The sequence below is a fragment of the Brassica napus genome, chromosome C2 (genome assembly GCF_020379485.1).
Source record: "Brassica napus cultivar Da-Ae chromosome C2, Da-Ae, whole genome shotgun sequence".
Taxonomy (NCBI): domain Eukaryota; kingdom Viridiplantae; phylum Streptophyta; class Magnoliopsida; order Brassicales; family Brassicaceae; genus Brassica; species Brassica napus.
Genome location: NC_063445.1, coordinates 42,875,283 through 42,892,981, shown reverse-complemented (window position 1 = coordinate 42,892,981; position 17,699 = coordinate 42,875,283). Strand labels below are relative to the sequence as shown.

The 17,699-nt window shown below is 47.3% G+C and overlaps 1 non-coding gene across 1 annotated transcript; it reads left to right on the top strand.

Moving 5' to 3' along the window:
- Positions 1-17,263: 17,263 nt before the first annotated feature.
- On the top strand, positions 17,264-17,370 carry LOC125582555. The gene has a single exon (XR_007320012.1). It is a non-coding gene; the product is annotated as a small nucleolar RNA R71 (small nucleolar RNA).
- Positions 17,371-17,699: the final 329 nt, after the last annotated feature.

Below are 17,699 nucleotides of genomic sequence, written 5' to 3'. Positions count from 1 at the left end.
ATGTGACCCGGTTTTCCACAGTAGTAACATCCTCTCTCCTGCTGAGTCTCTAGCACCTTCTGGAGATCCTTAACTTTCTCAGCAACAGTCTTTGAGGTAGTACCTTCACTTGTTGTTCTTTCCTCAGAGTTGGAGCTTGGAACAAATTTGATGGGTCCTGTATCACTCTTTCCATACCCAGTGTATCCTAGACCTCGAGGAGTCTGATCCTGTCTTCCCAGACTCAAGATTTTATCAAGTTCCTTTGATCCAGCGAGCATCCTGACAGTCTTGTAATGATGTTCCAGCTTGGCATTTAAGTCAGACGATCGGGCCTTCTCGTTTTTCACTTGTTTCTCTAGTACTTCAATTTGGACAACAAGCCGTTCATTCTTCTTCTTCAGATCTGAGGTATTTGCCTCCTTCTTTCTTTCATCATCGAGTTCTTTTCTGAGATTTATGATGTTAGGAGTTTTCAAGGCTCCTAATCAAATGTTGTAGTATAAAAGATTGTCGAACCAATCCTTGGTGATTCTAAAGCAAAGGGAATGCAAGTTCATGCTTAAGCTAAGTGCAATCCGGTTTTAAAGATGATATGAACTAAGAACTAATAAGCTAATGCAATAAAGTAATGATCTTTCTTTCTCAATATGAATCAAGAGGACTCATGGGGCTAGGCATTTTAATCTTGGGTGATGCAGATCCAATCTAGAAGTGGCAAGCTATCAATCAAACACTTTCCTGATGCATAGACACTAAGTTAAACAAGCTCTATCTCTAGATGAGTGTTCTTTTGGTAAAGCAACTCAAGCATCTAATCTCTTAGGTTGAATGTTACTAAAGCAAACATGGAGAACAAGTCTAATAGCAATCTTAACTCCTTTAGCAACTAATCTCTTAGGTAAAGCAAGCTAAAAGCATTGAAGAGTTGGTTCAGGCATTTCATCATACACGTTGTGGGCAGGAAATGCCTAGAGATCTATGTTAGTATGATCAAGACTAAAATAGCATTGAGAACCCTCAACAAGCATGTAAACAAGTAAATCTAACACTAAACACCTTAGATCTTCTCTAACCACCCTTAATCACCCTAGCCCATGAATCCAAGATTAGTCTACTCACTAATCGACATGAATAACCCCAAAACCATGGATGATTCAAGGTTAAACATGATTAGAGAGCAAGATAATCACACAAACACAAACAATATAGATGGAAAATGATTCAAGATCCAAATTTTCTTTAAAGAGGTTTATGTGTTCTTAGAGAGAAAAGAAGATAAGTCCCAACTTTGGGATCTACAAAGTATTTATATGATCCTTAAAACCCTAATGGGCTTCATAAATAAGTCTAAGAAAGCCCATAAAAACATTAAAATCGACCAAGTAAAGACACGGAGCGGGTAGGTGAATGTGGGCGACAGGCCGCTCCAGCAGACCGCTCCAACTTGGTCGAGAGAAGAAGGTCGTGCGAGTGAGGTCGAGAGGTCGCTGAGGTCGCCCGCTCCAGTCCTCAGCGCAGGGTGATCAGGGCGCTCTGGGTGGTCGCGCCAGGCTGGTCAAGTTGGACGATGTATCTGCGGACGGGTGTGGGACGTCGCTCCGACCAGCCGCTCTACCTCGTCCTGTAACCAGCGGGCTCTCCAGGCCGCTGTACTAAACCCACTCCCACAGCCCAGCTTCGACCAAACACCATTCTTCACTTATTTTCGAACCACAATGCCTCAAAACACCTCCAAGAACTCCATAGGACACACCAACACCTAATAAAGACTTATGAATGCAAAATTGATCCTAAAGATGCCTAAATCTATTCTACATGATCAAAATATACAAGAATGTATTATTAAAAACATGTAAATATGCAAGATATCAACTCCCCCAAACGTGTTCTTTACTTGTCCTCAAGTGAACTTTCAAGAACTCATAGGAGAAGAGGTTTGAAGGTGGGTGCTCATAGCCGAAAGAAACACTTCGTAGCACTCAACTTGACATCCTAAAGAAACATAGCAAATAGCATGAACACACTCTCTTATTATACTCTAGCTTCTCTAGGCCTATAAATACTCTTATGTCTCTACAAAAGATGCAATGTTTTTCAACCAACATGCTCTCTCCACCAACCCTCACATTGATTCACACACACACACACACACACACATGTAGAGGATGGATTTGACCATCCCTCAAGGACTGGAGAACGGACGGCCCGGCCCGAACAAGGCGTAACAACGGTTCGACGCGGCGGCTCGGGGCGCTGGTCTCTCGGCGCGGCGCGAGGGAACTTTCTGTCAGTTGCATTTCGACTAAATGAGTCTGGCTAAACGGGTCCGCGAAGCAACGTGGGCTTTACGGCCAAGCGAGTTAAAAGCCCATGAAGACGACGCGAGCTAGGTCACAAAGAAACACCAAGTCGACTATAAAAGAGAGGAGGGGTGCAACGTAGAAAGGATCCGAAAATACTCATACATACTGGGCGGCTAGATTAGGGTTTTACCAACGTTATCTCGCCGTATTGTATCTTTCCGGCAAAGCTCTTCGAGCTCCGGTCAATTTTCTTTTACACATTCCATTTCCTTGTAACCAACGGAACGCTTTTCTGACCATCAATAAGACGTCTTTGCTAAACCCACATTTAAAGCCGAACGTTCTCTCGTTCAGTACCGTTTCTCGTTCAAACAGTTGGCTCCCACCGTGGGGCCGTTAGCAAATTAATGTTGACAAGATGGCGACGAGCAATGACGGCTCTTCCTGTGGAGAAAAGCGTGAAGCTCCCGAAACGACGCCTGCGTCTTTTCCTGCAACACCAGCGCCGTTACCACCCGCTTCCATAGAGACCATCATGGCGCGCCTTGCACAACAGGACGCAACCCAGAAGGCGGCGACCGACCAAATCGCGGCGACCGACCAAATCGCGGCGCTCGCAAAAATCTTAGCTCCTCTCGCTGCGAACGTGGAAGCCTCAACGGCGCAGTACCGAAGACATCTGTTTAGTACAGAGGGAGCAACCAGCGCGACGCCGGCGCACGCTGAAGACCAAGATGTCAACGACGACGATACGGCTCAAACCCCTGGAGGCCTCGACGTGCAGACCATAAACGAGCTCGCCGCGTTAAAACAGTCAGTGCTCGATATAAACTCTAAGGTCCACAACGTGACTACGTCCGCTCCTCAGATCGAGTGTGTCCTCGCAGAATCTCTCCGGACGCCGTTTACAGAAAAAATAACGGGGGTCTGACTCCGAAAGATGGACAAGCTCCATCTTCCGACCTTCGACAGCGTTTCCGACCCTTCTGCCCATGTCACGTCCTTCAACATCGCAATGCGACGCGCAAATCTCTCTGAGGAAGAAAAAGACGCCGACTTTTGTCAGCTTTTCGTCGAAACCCTAGAAGGAATCGCTCTCAACTGGTTCACCAGCCTTCAAGAAAACTTCGTCAACAGTTTTCACAACCTCTCGACGGCTTTCCTCAAGAACTATATCATGTTTACTCGCCATGAAGCCACCGCTACGGATCTCTGGAACCTCAATCACGCCAATGGGCAAAGCCTCAGAGATTTCATAGAGAAGTTTAAATCCGTTGTCTCAAAAGTCGACGTACCAGACCACATAGCTGTGGAATCATTAATGAACACCCTCCATATCAAATCGCCATTTTTAGCCGACCTTTATCGACACCGGACGAGATCCGTGCCAGACGCTATCGCTCGATCCAACAACTTTATCCGTATGGAGGGAGACACCAGGGCGAAGGCGGCGAAAGAAGCGGGAGGAAAACAAGCGCTCGCCCGGATGAACGACACTCGTCAGGAGCCGCGTCAAAATTCTACGGGCATCAAAACCAACCAGAAGAGGGGTTACATGAACGTAGTGGACGAAGAGGAGCCCTCAGGTTCTGCAGTTGTCGTGCGAGAGAAGGGATGTAATCATTGGGACCGAGACACCGCGCAACAGAAATCCAGTTCTCCCGAAGCAACGAGCTCAAATGCTGCGGAACCAAGCAAGTTGTGTACGTATCACGAGGTCAAGTCACACGACACGAAGGATTGTAAAGTCCTTTACGGACCTTTCCGCAAGTCGATCAAAAGTGGCAAAAAAGAGATAGAACCGCCTCCACAGAAGCCGAGGAACAGTAAGAGCTGGAGAAAAAACAAAGAGAAGAAAACTCAGAAGTCTCAAGCCAGGGCTCCTCCGAAAGAAGAGCGAGCTAGCCCTGAGAGAGCCCTAGTGAACAACCTCAATCTCGAGAGTGAGTCAACTCACGAAGAACCACCTAAAAACCGACGGCGAGTAGAAGTAATTCTCTCTCGACATGACGACTCCTCGGATGACAAAATTCCGTCGATAGCACAAGATTTACGTGAAAAGTTGGGGAGAAACACGGACTCTAAGGATCTACGCGCCTTGCTAAAACGGAAGGCCGCAAAGGTATCTGTAAGCGAAACGGATCTCAGGTCGACCCTCAATGAGTCGAAAGCGAGAAAGACTGCCCACACCGTAGTTTCTCCAAGCCTCCAACCTCAACCTACAGACTTACGCGAGCAGATCAATTCTAAAGCTGAAGACCTACACATGAAGCTTAGTCAGTCCAAAAAACGTGATTTACGACCGTGCCTCGAAGCGAAGCGACAGGCGCAACTGGAGTTGATGAAGGCTACAAATACCCCACACTTCAACGTGATAATGGGTGACTTACCTCCTGGCGGAGACTCGGTAGGAGTAGTTAAAGATTACATGCAACAAGCCGTCACCGCTCAGAAGTGTCCTACACAAGTCGAAGCTGACCATTAGATCTCCTTCTCAGCAGTCGATACTCGCCGCATCAGCATGCCGCATAATGATCCACTCCTCATTGATATTGGAATTGGCGAATGCCAGGTCATGAAAGTTCTCGTAGACACTGGCAGCTCAGTCGATCTTATCTTTCGAGATACGCTTGACAAGGGACCGACCTACGCGACATGAAGCCCTCTTCACGTACTCTCACGGGGTTCAACGGTTCCTCGGAACAAATGATCGGAACAATTCGTCTCCTGGTTTACGCAGGAGACATAACCCGGACCGTTAAGTTCGCTATTATCAGGGCTAAGGCGCCTTACAATGCTATCCTTGGCACCCCTTGGTTACACTCCTTGAAGGCCATTCCCTCTACTTATCAACAGTGTGTAAAGTTTCCCGAGAAAGACGGAGCAACACAGACGATCCGTGGAAACCAACGGGCTGCGAGGGAGCTGCTTATCGCCGCAGTCAAATTACAACTGTCGGTTTCTCTCGTCAACTCAGTCGCCAAACCAATTCATAAGGTCTATCTCCAGAAGGAAGAAATCCGGGAAGTCCGCATTGATGAAGCCGATCCGACGAAAGTCATACGCGTTGGAGCCTTCCTCTGCGACGAGATGCAATCACAGGTCATCTCCTTCCTCAAAGCAAACGATTCGACTTTTGCATGGACAACTTCAGATATGAAGGGGATAGACCCCGTCGTAGCGTCCCACGAGTTGAACGTCGACCCTACGTTCAAACCTATTCGGCAGAAAAGACGGAAGTTCGGACCTGAGCGGTCTAAAGCTGTGAATGAAGAAGTCGACAGACTGCTCGAGGCAGGCTTCATTGCCGAGGTCCTGTATCCAGAATGGTTGGCGAATCCTGTGGTAGTAAAGAAGAAAAATGGTAAGTGGCGCATCTGTGTCGACTTCACTGATCTAAACAAAGCTTGTCCCAAGGACAGCTACCCGCTTCCTCACATCGATCGTTTGGTAGAGTCGACAGCCGGTAACAAACTGTTAACATTCATGAACGCCTTCTCAGGGTACAATCAAATCCTAATGCATCCCGATGACCGCGAGAAGACGGCCTTCATAACGGACAGGGGGACTTATTGCTATAAATTCATGCCCTTCGGCTTGAAGAACGCAGGCGCGACCTACCAACGTTTGGTTAATCAAATGTTCGCAGAGAAACTCGGCGACACTATGGAGGTTTACATCGATGACATGCTGGTCAAGTCACTCCACGCCAAAAACCACCTCGACCATTTGAGAGACTGCTTCAGAATGTTGAACGAGTTTGGGATGAAACTCAACCCGGCGAAGTGCACCTTCGGAGTCACCTCAGGCAAATTCTTGGGCTACATTGTTACCCAATGAGGCATCGAAGCGAACCCCAAGCAAATAACGACAATCCTCGTCCTCCCGAGCCCAAGGAACAACCAAGAAGTCCAATGCTTGACAGGGAGAATCTCGGCCGTCAACAGATTCATCTCGCGATCAACTGATAAGTGCCTCCCTTTCTATGAACTCTTACGCGGAAATAAAAGATTCACCTGGGACGAAAAATGCGAAGAAGCGTTCAATCAATTGAAGCACTATCTCACGACGCCTCCGGTTCTGTCAAAGCCAGAGTCCGGTGATGCCCTGTCCTTGTATATCGCCGTCACTTCCTCGGCAGTCAGTAGCGTTCTCATCCGCGAAGATCGAGGAGAGCAGAAGCCCATTTTCTACATCAGCAAACGCATGACGGAACCAGAAACGCAGTACCCAACCTCGGAGAAGATGGCTCTCTCCGTTGTTACCTCGGCGAGAAAACTCAGGCCCTACTTTCAATCACATATGATCGAAATACTCTCCAACCAGCCCCTCAGAACGGTGATGCAAAACACAAACCAGTCAGGAAGATTGACCAAGTGGGCTATGGAATTCTGCGAGCACGACATTGTATACAAGAACCGCACTGCAGCTAAGTCGCAGGTTCTCGCTGACTTTCTTATCGAGTTAACGCCAGAACTCAAACAAGACCTAATCCTACCAAGCAAGAACTGGATATTGCACGTAGATGGTTCGTCTACGAACAAAGGTTCGGGGGCAGGTGTCCAACTGCAGTCTCCCGTGGGCGAGCTAATTCGACAATCGTTCCGCTTTGGCTTCGCAACATCAAACAACGAAGCCGAATACGAGTCTCTCATTGCGGGGCTCCGTCTCGCTAAAGCAGTCAAAGCTAAGTGAATCAGCGCATATTGCGACTCCCAACTCATGGTAAGCCAATACGTAAGGAATGATAGGATGGATGCTTACTTAAAGCTCGTCAAGGATCTCACACGGTAACTCGAAATCACAAAGGTTCCTCGCGGAGAAAAGATATGCGCGACGCCCTCGCAGCTCTTGGAAGCAAAATGCACGACCAAGTAAAGAGAACGATCCCAATACACAAGATTGAGAAACCAAGCATCAGCCAAATAACCGAGCAGTTGACCATCGCAGCATCTGTCACCTACGCAATGCATATCGATGAAGCAGAACCTTGCGCAACGGAAAGTCAGCTCAGCGATTGGCGAGAGTAGTTCATCGCTTACCTATCTGAAGGCAAATTTCCTACTGAGAAGTGGGAGGCTAGACGACTCAAGCGACGCAGCGCACACTACGTCGTCATGGACGGAGACCTCCATCGATGGACCGCGACAAAGGTACTCCTTAAATGCATTTCCGGCGACGAAACAAGACTCGTCATGGCCGAAACGCACGAAGGAGTGGCGGGCAATCATTCAGGAGGGCGAGCTCTCGCATTAAAACTGAAAAATCTCGGTTTCTACTGGCCAACAATGAACGCAGATTGTGAGTCCTACGTCCGGAAATGTGACAAGTGCCAACGACACGCTCCATACCTTGACTGCACCATACCCATTCATGCGATGGGGAATGGATAATATTGGACCAATGCCGAGTTCTCGACAAAAGAGATTCATCTTGGTCCTCACGGATTACTTTACTAAGTGGGTAGAAGCAGAATCCTACGCCAACATCACAGATAAGGAGGTACAGAAGTTCGTCTGGAAAAACATCATCTACAGGCACGGGCTCCCCTACGAGATAATCACCGACAACGGGTCGCAGTTTATCTCGCATAACTTCAGAGAGTTCTGCGACAGATGGAGAATCCATCTAAACATGTCAACACCGAGAAACCCGCAGAGCAATGGCCAAGCCGATTCAACCAACAAAACGATCGTCGACGGACTCAAGAAGCGACTCGACTTAAAGAAGGGTTGCTGGGCTGATGACCTCGACGGAGTCCTGTGGTCCCATAGAACAACCTCGCGTGGAGCAACGAAGGCTACCCGTTTCTCGATGGCCTATAGAGTAGAAGCAATGGCACCTGCTGAGGTAAACGTGATGAGCTTGCGCCATTCAAAAATGCCGCAGAATGTCAAACTCAACCACGATATGCTCCTCGACGCCCTAGATGACATCGCGGAAAAACGCGACCAAGCACTACTTCGCATTCAGAACTATCAGAATCAGATCGAGAGCTACTATAACAAAAAGGTTAAATCTCGGCCTCTCGAACTAGGTAACCTCGTTCTGCGGAAGGTGTTCGAGAATACCAAGGAATGGAAAGCTGGCAAACTCGGAGCCAATTGGGAGGGACCTTACAAGATCACCGAGATAGTCAAACCTGGGGTCTACCATCTCGAAACCTCAACCGGCGAAGCAGTGCCACGAGCTTGGAATTCAAAACACCTTCGACGTTTCCACAACTAGACAAGGCCCAAAAAGCGAGTGAATGACGCACGGTCACATTCACCAGCCACAAAAAAAAAATCGAGTAAATGCGCTTTCATAGCCACTTTTACTCGAAAAACAAAGAACTACAAATGGCTTGATTCCCCACAAAGGGGATACGTAGGCAGCCTTAACGGGTCCAGCTGTAACAAAAAAAAACATAAACTTCTCCCTCGAGAAGTCGTACCATCAATGCGATGCCACACGAGCTCGCCCCGGCCTCTCGAACAAACGTACCGGCACTCGCACCCCATTATCGAGTATGTCCTGATCAGACACGTACTCGCGGAAACCTGGTCATATCACGGCATTAGCCGATGTGTCCAAAATGATAACTCCTATCCATTTCATAAATTACTAAGTAAGGTTTGGCCGACCGAATGCTTAGGAACTACTTTGAGATCAGATCAGGAACCGTCGTCATTTAAAAAATTCTCTTGGTCTTAATCTGCCCGCCTCAGACTCGTATCTAGTCGACGTACGGATAACGGCACCAACGAGCGAAAGAACTTAACGACTAACGACTAGGCGACATACGGTTGCAAGTCCATTAAAGTCGCAATCTATACGAGACAACGACGATGATGATGTTGTCTCGATACAACGCAAATAACACGCTCTACATAACCGCTTTCGGACAATATCTACTAAGTCCCTTAAACTCAATTCAAAGTCCATACTTTCTTATGATCCTTCGAACACTCAAACGACAATTCTACAATGTGTTGAGTACTCGGAATCTGAGGAAGTAAGATAAATAAAGCAGAATTCGTAAAGTCTTCAAATAAAGAAAAGGCAGATAGAGTCTCAAGCAAAAGGCCACTCTGGGCCAAGTTAAAATTCAAAAGGGAAGATAGAGTTTAAATTTCGAGAAGGACGAAAAGGTCATTCCTCAGCATCTTTGGCGAGCTCCTGCACAGCGTCGTCATCACCGACGGACGGTCCTGGAGGGTCCACATTTATCGAATGATCCGCGCCTTCGTCATCGACGAGAGGAGTCGTCTCATGAACCCCAAGCGGATCATCAGGAGGGTTGGCCTGGGAATCATCTGCCTCTCCGCTTTGACCCTTGTCAATCTCTTCATCGCCCTCACCCTTCCTCGATTCCCCATCCTGACCGCCCTCTTGGCCAGCAGCTGAGGAATCAGAGATCTCGAAGACAGCGGTCCCAGGCTGACCCAGCGCCAAAGTAATCCCCTCACCGTCAGTTTGAGCGACGGTAGCCAGCACATTGCCTCCTGAGGCCTCATGTCCCGAGGAACGAGAAGGAGTAATCGAACCTCCGGGATGAGTAGTAGGAGTCTGAAGGGCAACGGCAGTCCTCGAATCGATCAAATGTGCATTGGATCGGTGCGGGTTGAAGCCTGCAAAGGCTCGCATGTCGACAAACCGAGATGATCGCGAAGTCCAACTTCATAGATGATCGCGAAGTCCAACTTCATAGATGATCGCGAAGTCCAACTTCAACTGCAAAGGCTCGCATGTCGACAAACTGTGAGTCGAGCCTAAGTGGAGACAGAAGTCCAACTCCAGATCATCTCGGTTTCGACCTTCACCCTTTCCTTTGTAACCTCATAGATGTGCGAGTCCCTGAGTCTGTCTAATTCTTTCTTATGCTCCGCGGCCTTAACTCCCATTTCTTCCATAAGACTGGCTTTTCGTAGCTCCAGAGCTTCGATAGTGGAGCGAGCAATGGAAAGCTCCTCCTCAGCTGCGTCAGCTCGCTTCTTCTGAGCCTTTCTCCGAGCAACCGATCGATCTCGTTTCTCAGCCATTTTATCATACTCCGCTTGCCATTCCGCCCTCTTTCGGCGAAGGAGTCTGCTCTTGGCCACCACCGTCTTCTTCAACTTATCCGACTCTGCAAGCGCTTCCTTCAGCGCAGTGTCGTATTTCTCGATGACGAAGTTCGAAACCCCGTCACACTGTAAAACACGGAAGCCAAGGCACTTAAGCAAATAAAATAAATATGACACAAGTGGAGAAGATGAAGGAGTCGAGGGGAAACTCTTAACAGCAACTTGGTACGAGCAGCATCAATGTACTCATCCTGGAAGATCAAGTCAGCAACCGGCGGAAGAGACTTTGGGCCGCATTTGATCTGACTGACCAGTTCCGCGCATCTGTTCGGAGCATAGATTAGGGGAGTCGGCCCATCGTATTCAAACGAGACACGATCGGGGAACTCAACCCTCAGAGTTTTCCTAACGACCGGAGCACCACCAGTCGACGAACCAGGAGCCGACGCCCCAGGGTTCGATGGAGCAGCAGCCGAAGGAACCTGGCGTCTGGTCGTTCCCGGCTCGTTCGCTTGCCTCGACCCTTTCTTCTGGAGCGGAACCTCGGGCGAGACGTTCCGGGGCTCATCCGTTAGGGCCAAATTAAGAGGCGGCCCGACAATCGAGCCAGCCTGAGAAGAGGAATGGGCAACTTTGGTACCGCGGTTTGCAGCGTTCTCCTCCGGAGATCGCTGTTTCTTCTTCTTTCTCTTCTTCATGAACGGCTCGATGGACTCAGAATGACCATTTCCCTCTGATCGAGTCTCGGGATCATCACCAATGGACGGATCCTCGTGAGACCTCTTCTTGCTCTTCTTCTTCAAGGCAGCGGCGGCAGCGCCGGGCGAGGAGTCGCGACGTTGGAGAGACGCGTCTGTCGTATCAGTAGCCGCCATCCCGCTAGAAGGTATCAACGGCTCAGCACTCGGCAGACCAAGCTGTGCCGCCATCATGGCGCTCAGATCAGGAAGGCCCCTCGTTTTCCTCGCTTCGTTGATCTTCTTCTGCTCTTCCTTGGTGAACAGCGAAATCTGCCTTTTAGTCTTGTTAGCCGAGGGAAGGTTACTCGAATTCCAGTCCTCTGCGAAGGACATATATAAAAAAAAAAAGAGAGCCTATTTACAAAAGCAGAAGCAAAGATTCGCAGAAGAACGAAGGAAAAGAGTGGACTTACTCCTGGAAATACGATCGATGGAATGGTGAACCCTCTCCCAAGAAATATTCCCACAATGTTCTTGAGCGAGTCTCGCAACAGCACGAGCGCTCGGAAGGAATTCTTCTGGATACTCACGAGAAGTCGGGTGATCAGCTGCAAAGAAAAAAGACAATGAGAATAAAAGACGGTTAGTATACGAAGAAATGACGCGAGTTAACGAGGGTATTCTACCAAGCAGAGTGTTCCACAACACACGATAGTCTTCATCCGGAGGATCCTCGAAGGCAGAGTCGTCTCACTTAACGTAGAAATAAGACCTCTGCCAATCGAACGTATTATTAGGATGTCCCCCTATCACGTTATAGCTTGGTCGCATCTTTATCGACAAAAGGCCGTCATACAATGAGCTGATGGATGTCAAATCCTCGAAGACGCGAACACTCATAGAGACATCGATCTCTGCAGCCATAACCATCAAGGCAACCACGATACGCCATGAGCCATTCAGAAACTGGCTTAGCGCTGCACCTCGATGCCTCGCGTACGATGTAACTAATCGAGGGATCGGAAACCAGAGCTTCGTATCATCTTGAAAATAAGATTCGTAGACGCACTGGAACCCAACCGGTGGCGACCAAGGCCTGTGGCTTTTCGAAGGAATCAGAAAATTCACCCCAGTCCGTGACGTTCCCTCAAAAGCTTGTTCACGCTATCAGGGGTCGATTGAGTCTCGATAATGTTCTCCCAGGCTTGGCCACTCATGTCCGGGGAGCGCAGGAACTCGGGAGCTACTGCCGGGAGTTCCTCCAAAATTTCTCCAGGGTAATAGCATGTCGGCACGTAGTTAACGAGGGAACCGTCCCTCGCACCACCCGAACCGTCTCTCACGCACGCCTGTGGCTCAGCTGGATTTCCTCCCACTTCTTGTCGATATGAGCGCGCTGACTCGGAGACCAAAATCCTTTGAGACAGATCTAAATTACGAGTGTCCATCATCGCTTCATGATGGACCTGTTCGAATTCTTCGAGCGGAACCCCGCTTACGTCCCTCGCGGGACTAGATGCAGTCGCGACCTCTTTCCCCTTCTGTTTACGAGATAACCTCCCACCAGATGACATATCGCTATCTATGCTACAACAACTACAATATTGAGAGAGAAGCAGAGAGGAAGAGAGAGAGAAAGTACCTGGATAACGCGAAGATAAATGGAGAGAACGAAAAGTGGATGAGTATTTATAGAGGGGAAGCGGGGCATTTCCCCGAGGCGTCATCATTGAATCTACATGGGCCTACGTGGGCTTAGAAACAGTATCCAGCCCTTGAAGAAATCGACGCGTCGTTTCGACTTCTCGCGATAATCGGCCCTAACCCAGATCGAACCAACGGTCGAAATGAAAATCGAATCTAACCAAACAAAAACCGGTTCGACCAAGATTCGATTAAACCGCCTGATAAAACGAGAAGTATATGATGATGTCTCGCGATGTGTCGACCAAGCAAGCGACGATCCGTCTGTTCTTCCAAACCATTAACTCTCCAAATTCATCGAGTTCGACAGAACGTCACTCACCGATGAACTGGGGGGGACATACTGTAGAGGATAGATTCGACCATCCCTCAATGCTTGTAGAACGGACGGCTCGGCCCGAACAAGGCGTAACAACGGTTCGACGCGGCGGCTCGGGGAGCCGGTCTCTCGGTTCGGCGCGAGGGAACTTTCGGTCAGTTGCATTTCGACTAAATGAGTCTGGCTAAACGGCTCCGCGAAGCAACGTGGGATTTTCGGCCCAGCGAGTTAAAATCCCATGAAGGCGACGCAAGCTAGGTAACATGAATACACCAAGTCGACTATAAAAGAGAGGATGTGGTGCAACGTAGAAGGGATCAGAAAATACTCATACATACTAGGCGGCTAGATTAGGGTTTTACCTTCGTTATCTCGCCGTACTGTATCTTTCCGACAAAGCTCTTCGAGCTCCGGTCACTTTTCTTTTACGCATTCCCTTTCCTTGTAACCGACGAAACGCTTTTCTGACCATCAATAAGACGTCTTTACTAAACCCACATTTAAAACCGAACGTTCTCTTGTTCAGTACCATTTCCCGTTCAAACAACACACACAGACACAAGGTGAATTCTCACAGATGGGCACATGATCTCAATCATTTGGCTAGGTGATCAAAGGGTCTAATATGGATAAATAGGAGGATTCAATGCAATCATTTTAAGGTGGCAATCACTCAAGAATCAAGGAGCTTGATCATTATGCAAAATTTATCTAAGACTAGGAGCAATTCATGCATACATGGATCCATCCTCATCATTCTACCCCATTCCTAAGTAATTACAAATTCTACACCCTTTTCATTCATCCCATAACCCAAAATGAAAAACACTCACATCACTCACCCAATGAACAACATTCTTTTCTTAAGACTTAACCACTAAAGACTTCTTATTCACTTTTCACATTTCTAAGCTCTAACACTTTTTATTATCCCTTCCCCACTATCTTATTGAATCTTTTTTTTTTCTTTTCTTTTTCTTTTTTTTTTATAGATGGGGAAAGTCTCAAACAATACAACCAAGAGCTTTCTTATCTTTTTATTCTAGGTCCCTAGGGCTTTTCTTTCTCATGACAATCTTTTGTTCATCAATCTCAACTTTATCACTTCCCAAACTCAAGATATAAACATTTAAGGAACAAAGACCCCACTCACCATCCTAGAAGCTAGTTCAAATGATGACCCTATGCTAGCAAGAGATGAGAACAAATCCATGTCGCTCCTAATACTCTCAAGATTTTGCACATGTCAAACTATCAAAAGAGGCCTCACTCATGCAAATCAATATAGGCTTCAAAGAATGGCTAGGGTTCAAGGGTAAGGAAGTGCCATTTGGGTTAACAAAGAGTGGTACAATGGGGAAAGATAACCCAAATGTGTATGAAACCCATGATCAAGTATGCAAATGCCCATATGCAAGAGAGATTAAGTTCATTCAAGTCTAAGTTCAGGTTGGAGCTGGTTTCAAGAACAATGCCAATATCAAGCAAGCAAACAAGTTTCAAGAAGAGTTTTCAAGGCTCATAGCATGCAAGCCTTTCAAAAGATGCTTAAGCTACTTGATATGCTTAACTAGGGTGTCAGATTCAGTGCAAATAAGTGTTCTATACAAGGCAATATCAATCAGCTGCTCCATATGCAAGTGAATGCATCCTATATGCTCTAGACTCAATCTTAAGAATGCAAGTGATGCAACTACATGATTCAAAAATTTCAATTTTTTTTTTGTTTTTCTATGCATATATGTATATACAATGCAATGCATGAGACTCAAAATCATCAAAGCAAACATGATCAAATACTTGCTACCTCCCCCCACACTTAAATCACACAGTCTCTGTGTGAGTAAGGGAGAGATACCCAAAGGAAAGCAATATGCAAAGATAAACTGGTATGTACAAGATTAAGGTGAAGGAGTACCTCTGATGGAGTGTTGGAAAAGGCAGTGGTGTCTAGGAAGCAATGTCTGGCCGCTTTCATCCTTAGCCCAAGGGTCTTAAAAACGAAGATCCTACTGATATGTACAGGGATAGCCATGGGACTTCCTCCCAAGTGAGCTTGTTATAAGTATTTAGCTTGACTTTTCTTCCTTTGGCTAGTGAGAAGGAGGGTTCTTCCCACCTTCAAGAGTGATGGTGAGGACGTGGGAGAGAAGCTCTTGAAGCTTGATTGGATCATTCTGGAGCTGGGGAGTGATGATGGCCCCTGCACTTGAGCATGGCTTAGACCTTCCCTTGCACTTGATTTTGTACTCAATGGCCCCATCCTTAAGCTTCATTGGGTGGAGAGTGAGAGTGTGAGGAGTCTTATCAAGAGGTGAAGGATGAGGTTCTTTCACAATCTTCTTCTTGTCATGAGCAGCCTTTGTGGCTCTACTCACCTCCTTCTTTTTAGCACTTTCCAAGTGCTCATCACACAACTCTTTAGAGGACTCTCCAGCAAGACCTTCTTTCTCAATACCAACCCCTTCAGCCTTGGTCTTCTCAATGGTGGATGATCCACAAGTGATTGTTCCACAATACTCAGCATTCATCTTTGGGGATTGTAGTGGATAGGAGAGAGCTTTGTTCACATTTAGGAGTGTGACCTCTTGTTGGCAAAGTCTATGCAAGCTCCCACTGTTGTGAGGAATGGAGTGCCAAGGATCGATGGGACTCTCTTCTCAGTTGCCATCTTCAGAACAGTGAGGTCTATAGGAATGGTGCATGCTCCAATCTTCAAAGGGAAGTCCTTGATGAGACCAATAGGAGTTGTAGAAGAGGAATCTCAAAACTGTAGGGAAGATGTGTTTGGCTCCATGCTCTCAATCCCTAGGCTCTTCATCATCTCCATTGAGATCACATTCAGACTTGCACCAGAATCAACAAGAGCATCATCAAAAGTGAGCTTACCAAGGTAGCAAGACAAGGTGAACATCCCTTGAGACTCAAGCTTAGGAAGGGACTTTGGAGGGATTGGTGGATCAATCTTCAGAATGGAAATGTCCAAAAGCTCGGCCACTTCAGCTTGGTGGTCTAGAATGTCGTTGATGAGCATCATCTGGACATGAGCTTCACGCATACCTGAGATTTCTGGAAGCCTGACCCCAACATCATTAAGATCTTTCCTGAACTTGGAGAGCACCTTCTTCTGAGCTTTGGTGAGAACTCTTTGGGGGGGGGGGGGGGGGGGGGAAGGGAGCTTATCATAGGGTGATAGCTCAACCTCAGCGGCTTCCTCTAGCTTAACCTCTTTCAGCTTGTTGTCAGCTCTCTTCTCAACTTGTTTCTCAACCTTGTGCTCAACTCTTTCCAGATTCGTTGCTTCAACCTTCCTGGCAGCATCCTTCACAATCTGTGCTTCAGCTGTGGCCACAACAAATCTCTCAACTTCCCCAAACTCAGTTCCAAATACCAGTCTTTCAATCTCATCCTCCTCTTTCTCATGATCACTCAGCTCAATCTCTGAAGAAGTAGTGGAGAAGACAACATTGCAAGACTCCTTGGGGTTCTTTTCTGGTTTCCCTGGTAGAGACCCCATTGGCTGCTTGGAGGATGAAGGCATAGAAGCAACTTGACTCTCCAAAGCCTTGAGATGAGAGGCAAGTTGCATGTACTTGTTGTTGAGGTCAGAATAGTTCCCATCAATCTTTGCATGGATGTTCTTGAACTCATAAGTCATGGTCTTCTCATTTATGGCTTGAAATTCCAAGAGTTGCTTGAACATAGAATCCACACTTGAATCTGGAGCTTGAACTTGAGAAGAGCTTCCTTGAGTCTGAGGAGACTGATTGGCGTGAGGATAGTTCTGCTTGGCTTGGTAACCACCTTGCTGATTGTTGTAGTTAGGCCTTTGCTGATAGTTGTTTTGGTACTGAAAATTGGGCTCTTTCCTGTACCATGTGCCATTAGCATTGATGAAGCACAGCTCCTCTTGGCCTTCTAAACCATCAACCTCATTGATCACTGGAGGTACCTCTTGTTTCTGGTCCCCAACAAAGTTCATCTTCTCCTGCTTAGCCTTTTCTGCAAGAAGAAGATCCAACTTGGCTTGGAGAGACTTCAGCTCTTTCCTGGTGTGCTGATCATCACCTCACTGTAGACTGAGTCACTCTTAGCCATGTTTTCCACCAGCTCTTCTGCATCCTCTTCAGTTCACCCAAGAAGAAACCATTACTGGCTGTGTCTAATCTGCTCCTGAACTCTGGAAGAGCACCTCTATAGAAGGTACTGAACAAACTCTCCTTGGTGAAGCCATGATGTGGGCATTGAGACCAATAGCCCTTGAACCTCTCCCAAGCTTCACTAAAGCCCTCTAGATTCTTCTGCTGAAAGCTAGAGATCTCATTCCTGATCTTGGCCGTCTTTGAGATAGAGAAGAACTTCTCTAGGAATGCCCTCTTGCACTCATTCCAAGTTGTGATAGAGTCATTTGGAAGAGTCTTCTCCCATTGCTGTGCTTTGTCTCCCAAAGAAAAAGGGAACAACTTGAGCTTGAAGGCATCTTCAGAAACACCATTGGTCTTGGACAAGCCACAATACTTATCAAACTTGTCCAAGTGATCAAATGGATCTTCAGCAGCAAGGCCATGATACTTGTTGTTCTCTATGGTGTTGAGCAGCCCTGACTTGATCTCAAAGTTGTTGTTCTCCACAGCTAGTGCTCTGATTCCCAACCTATGACCAT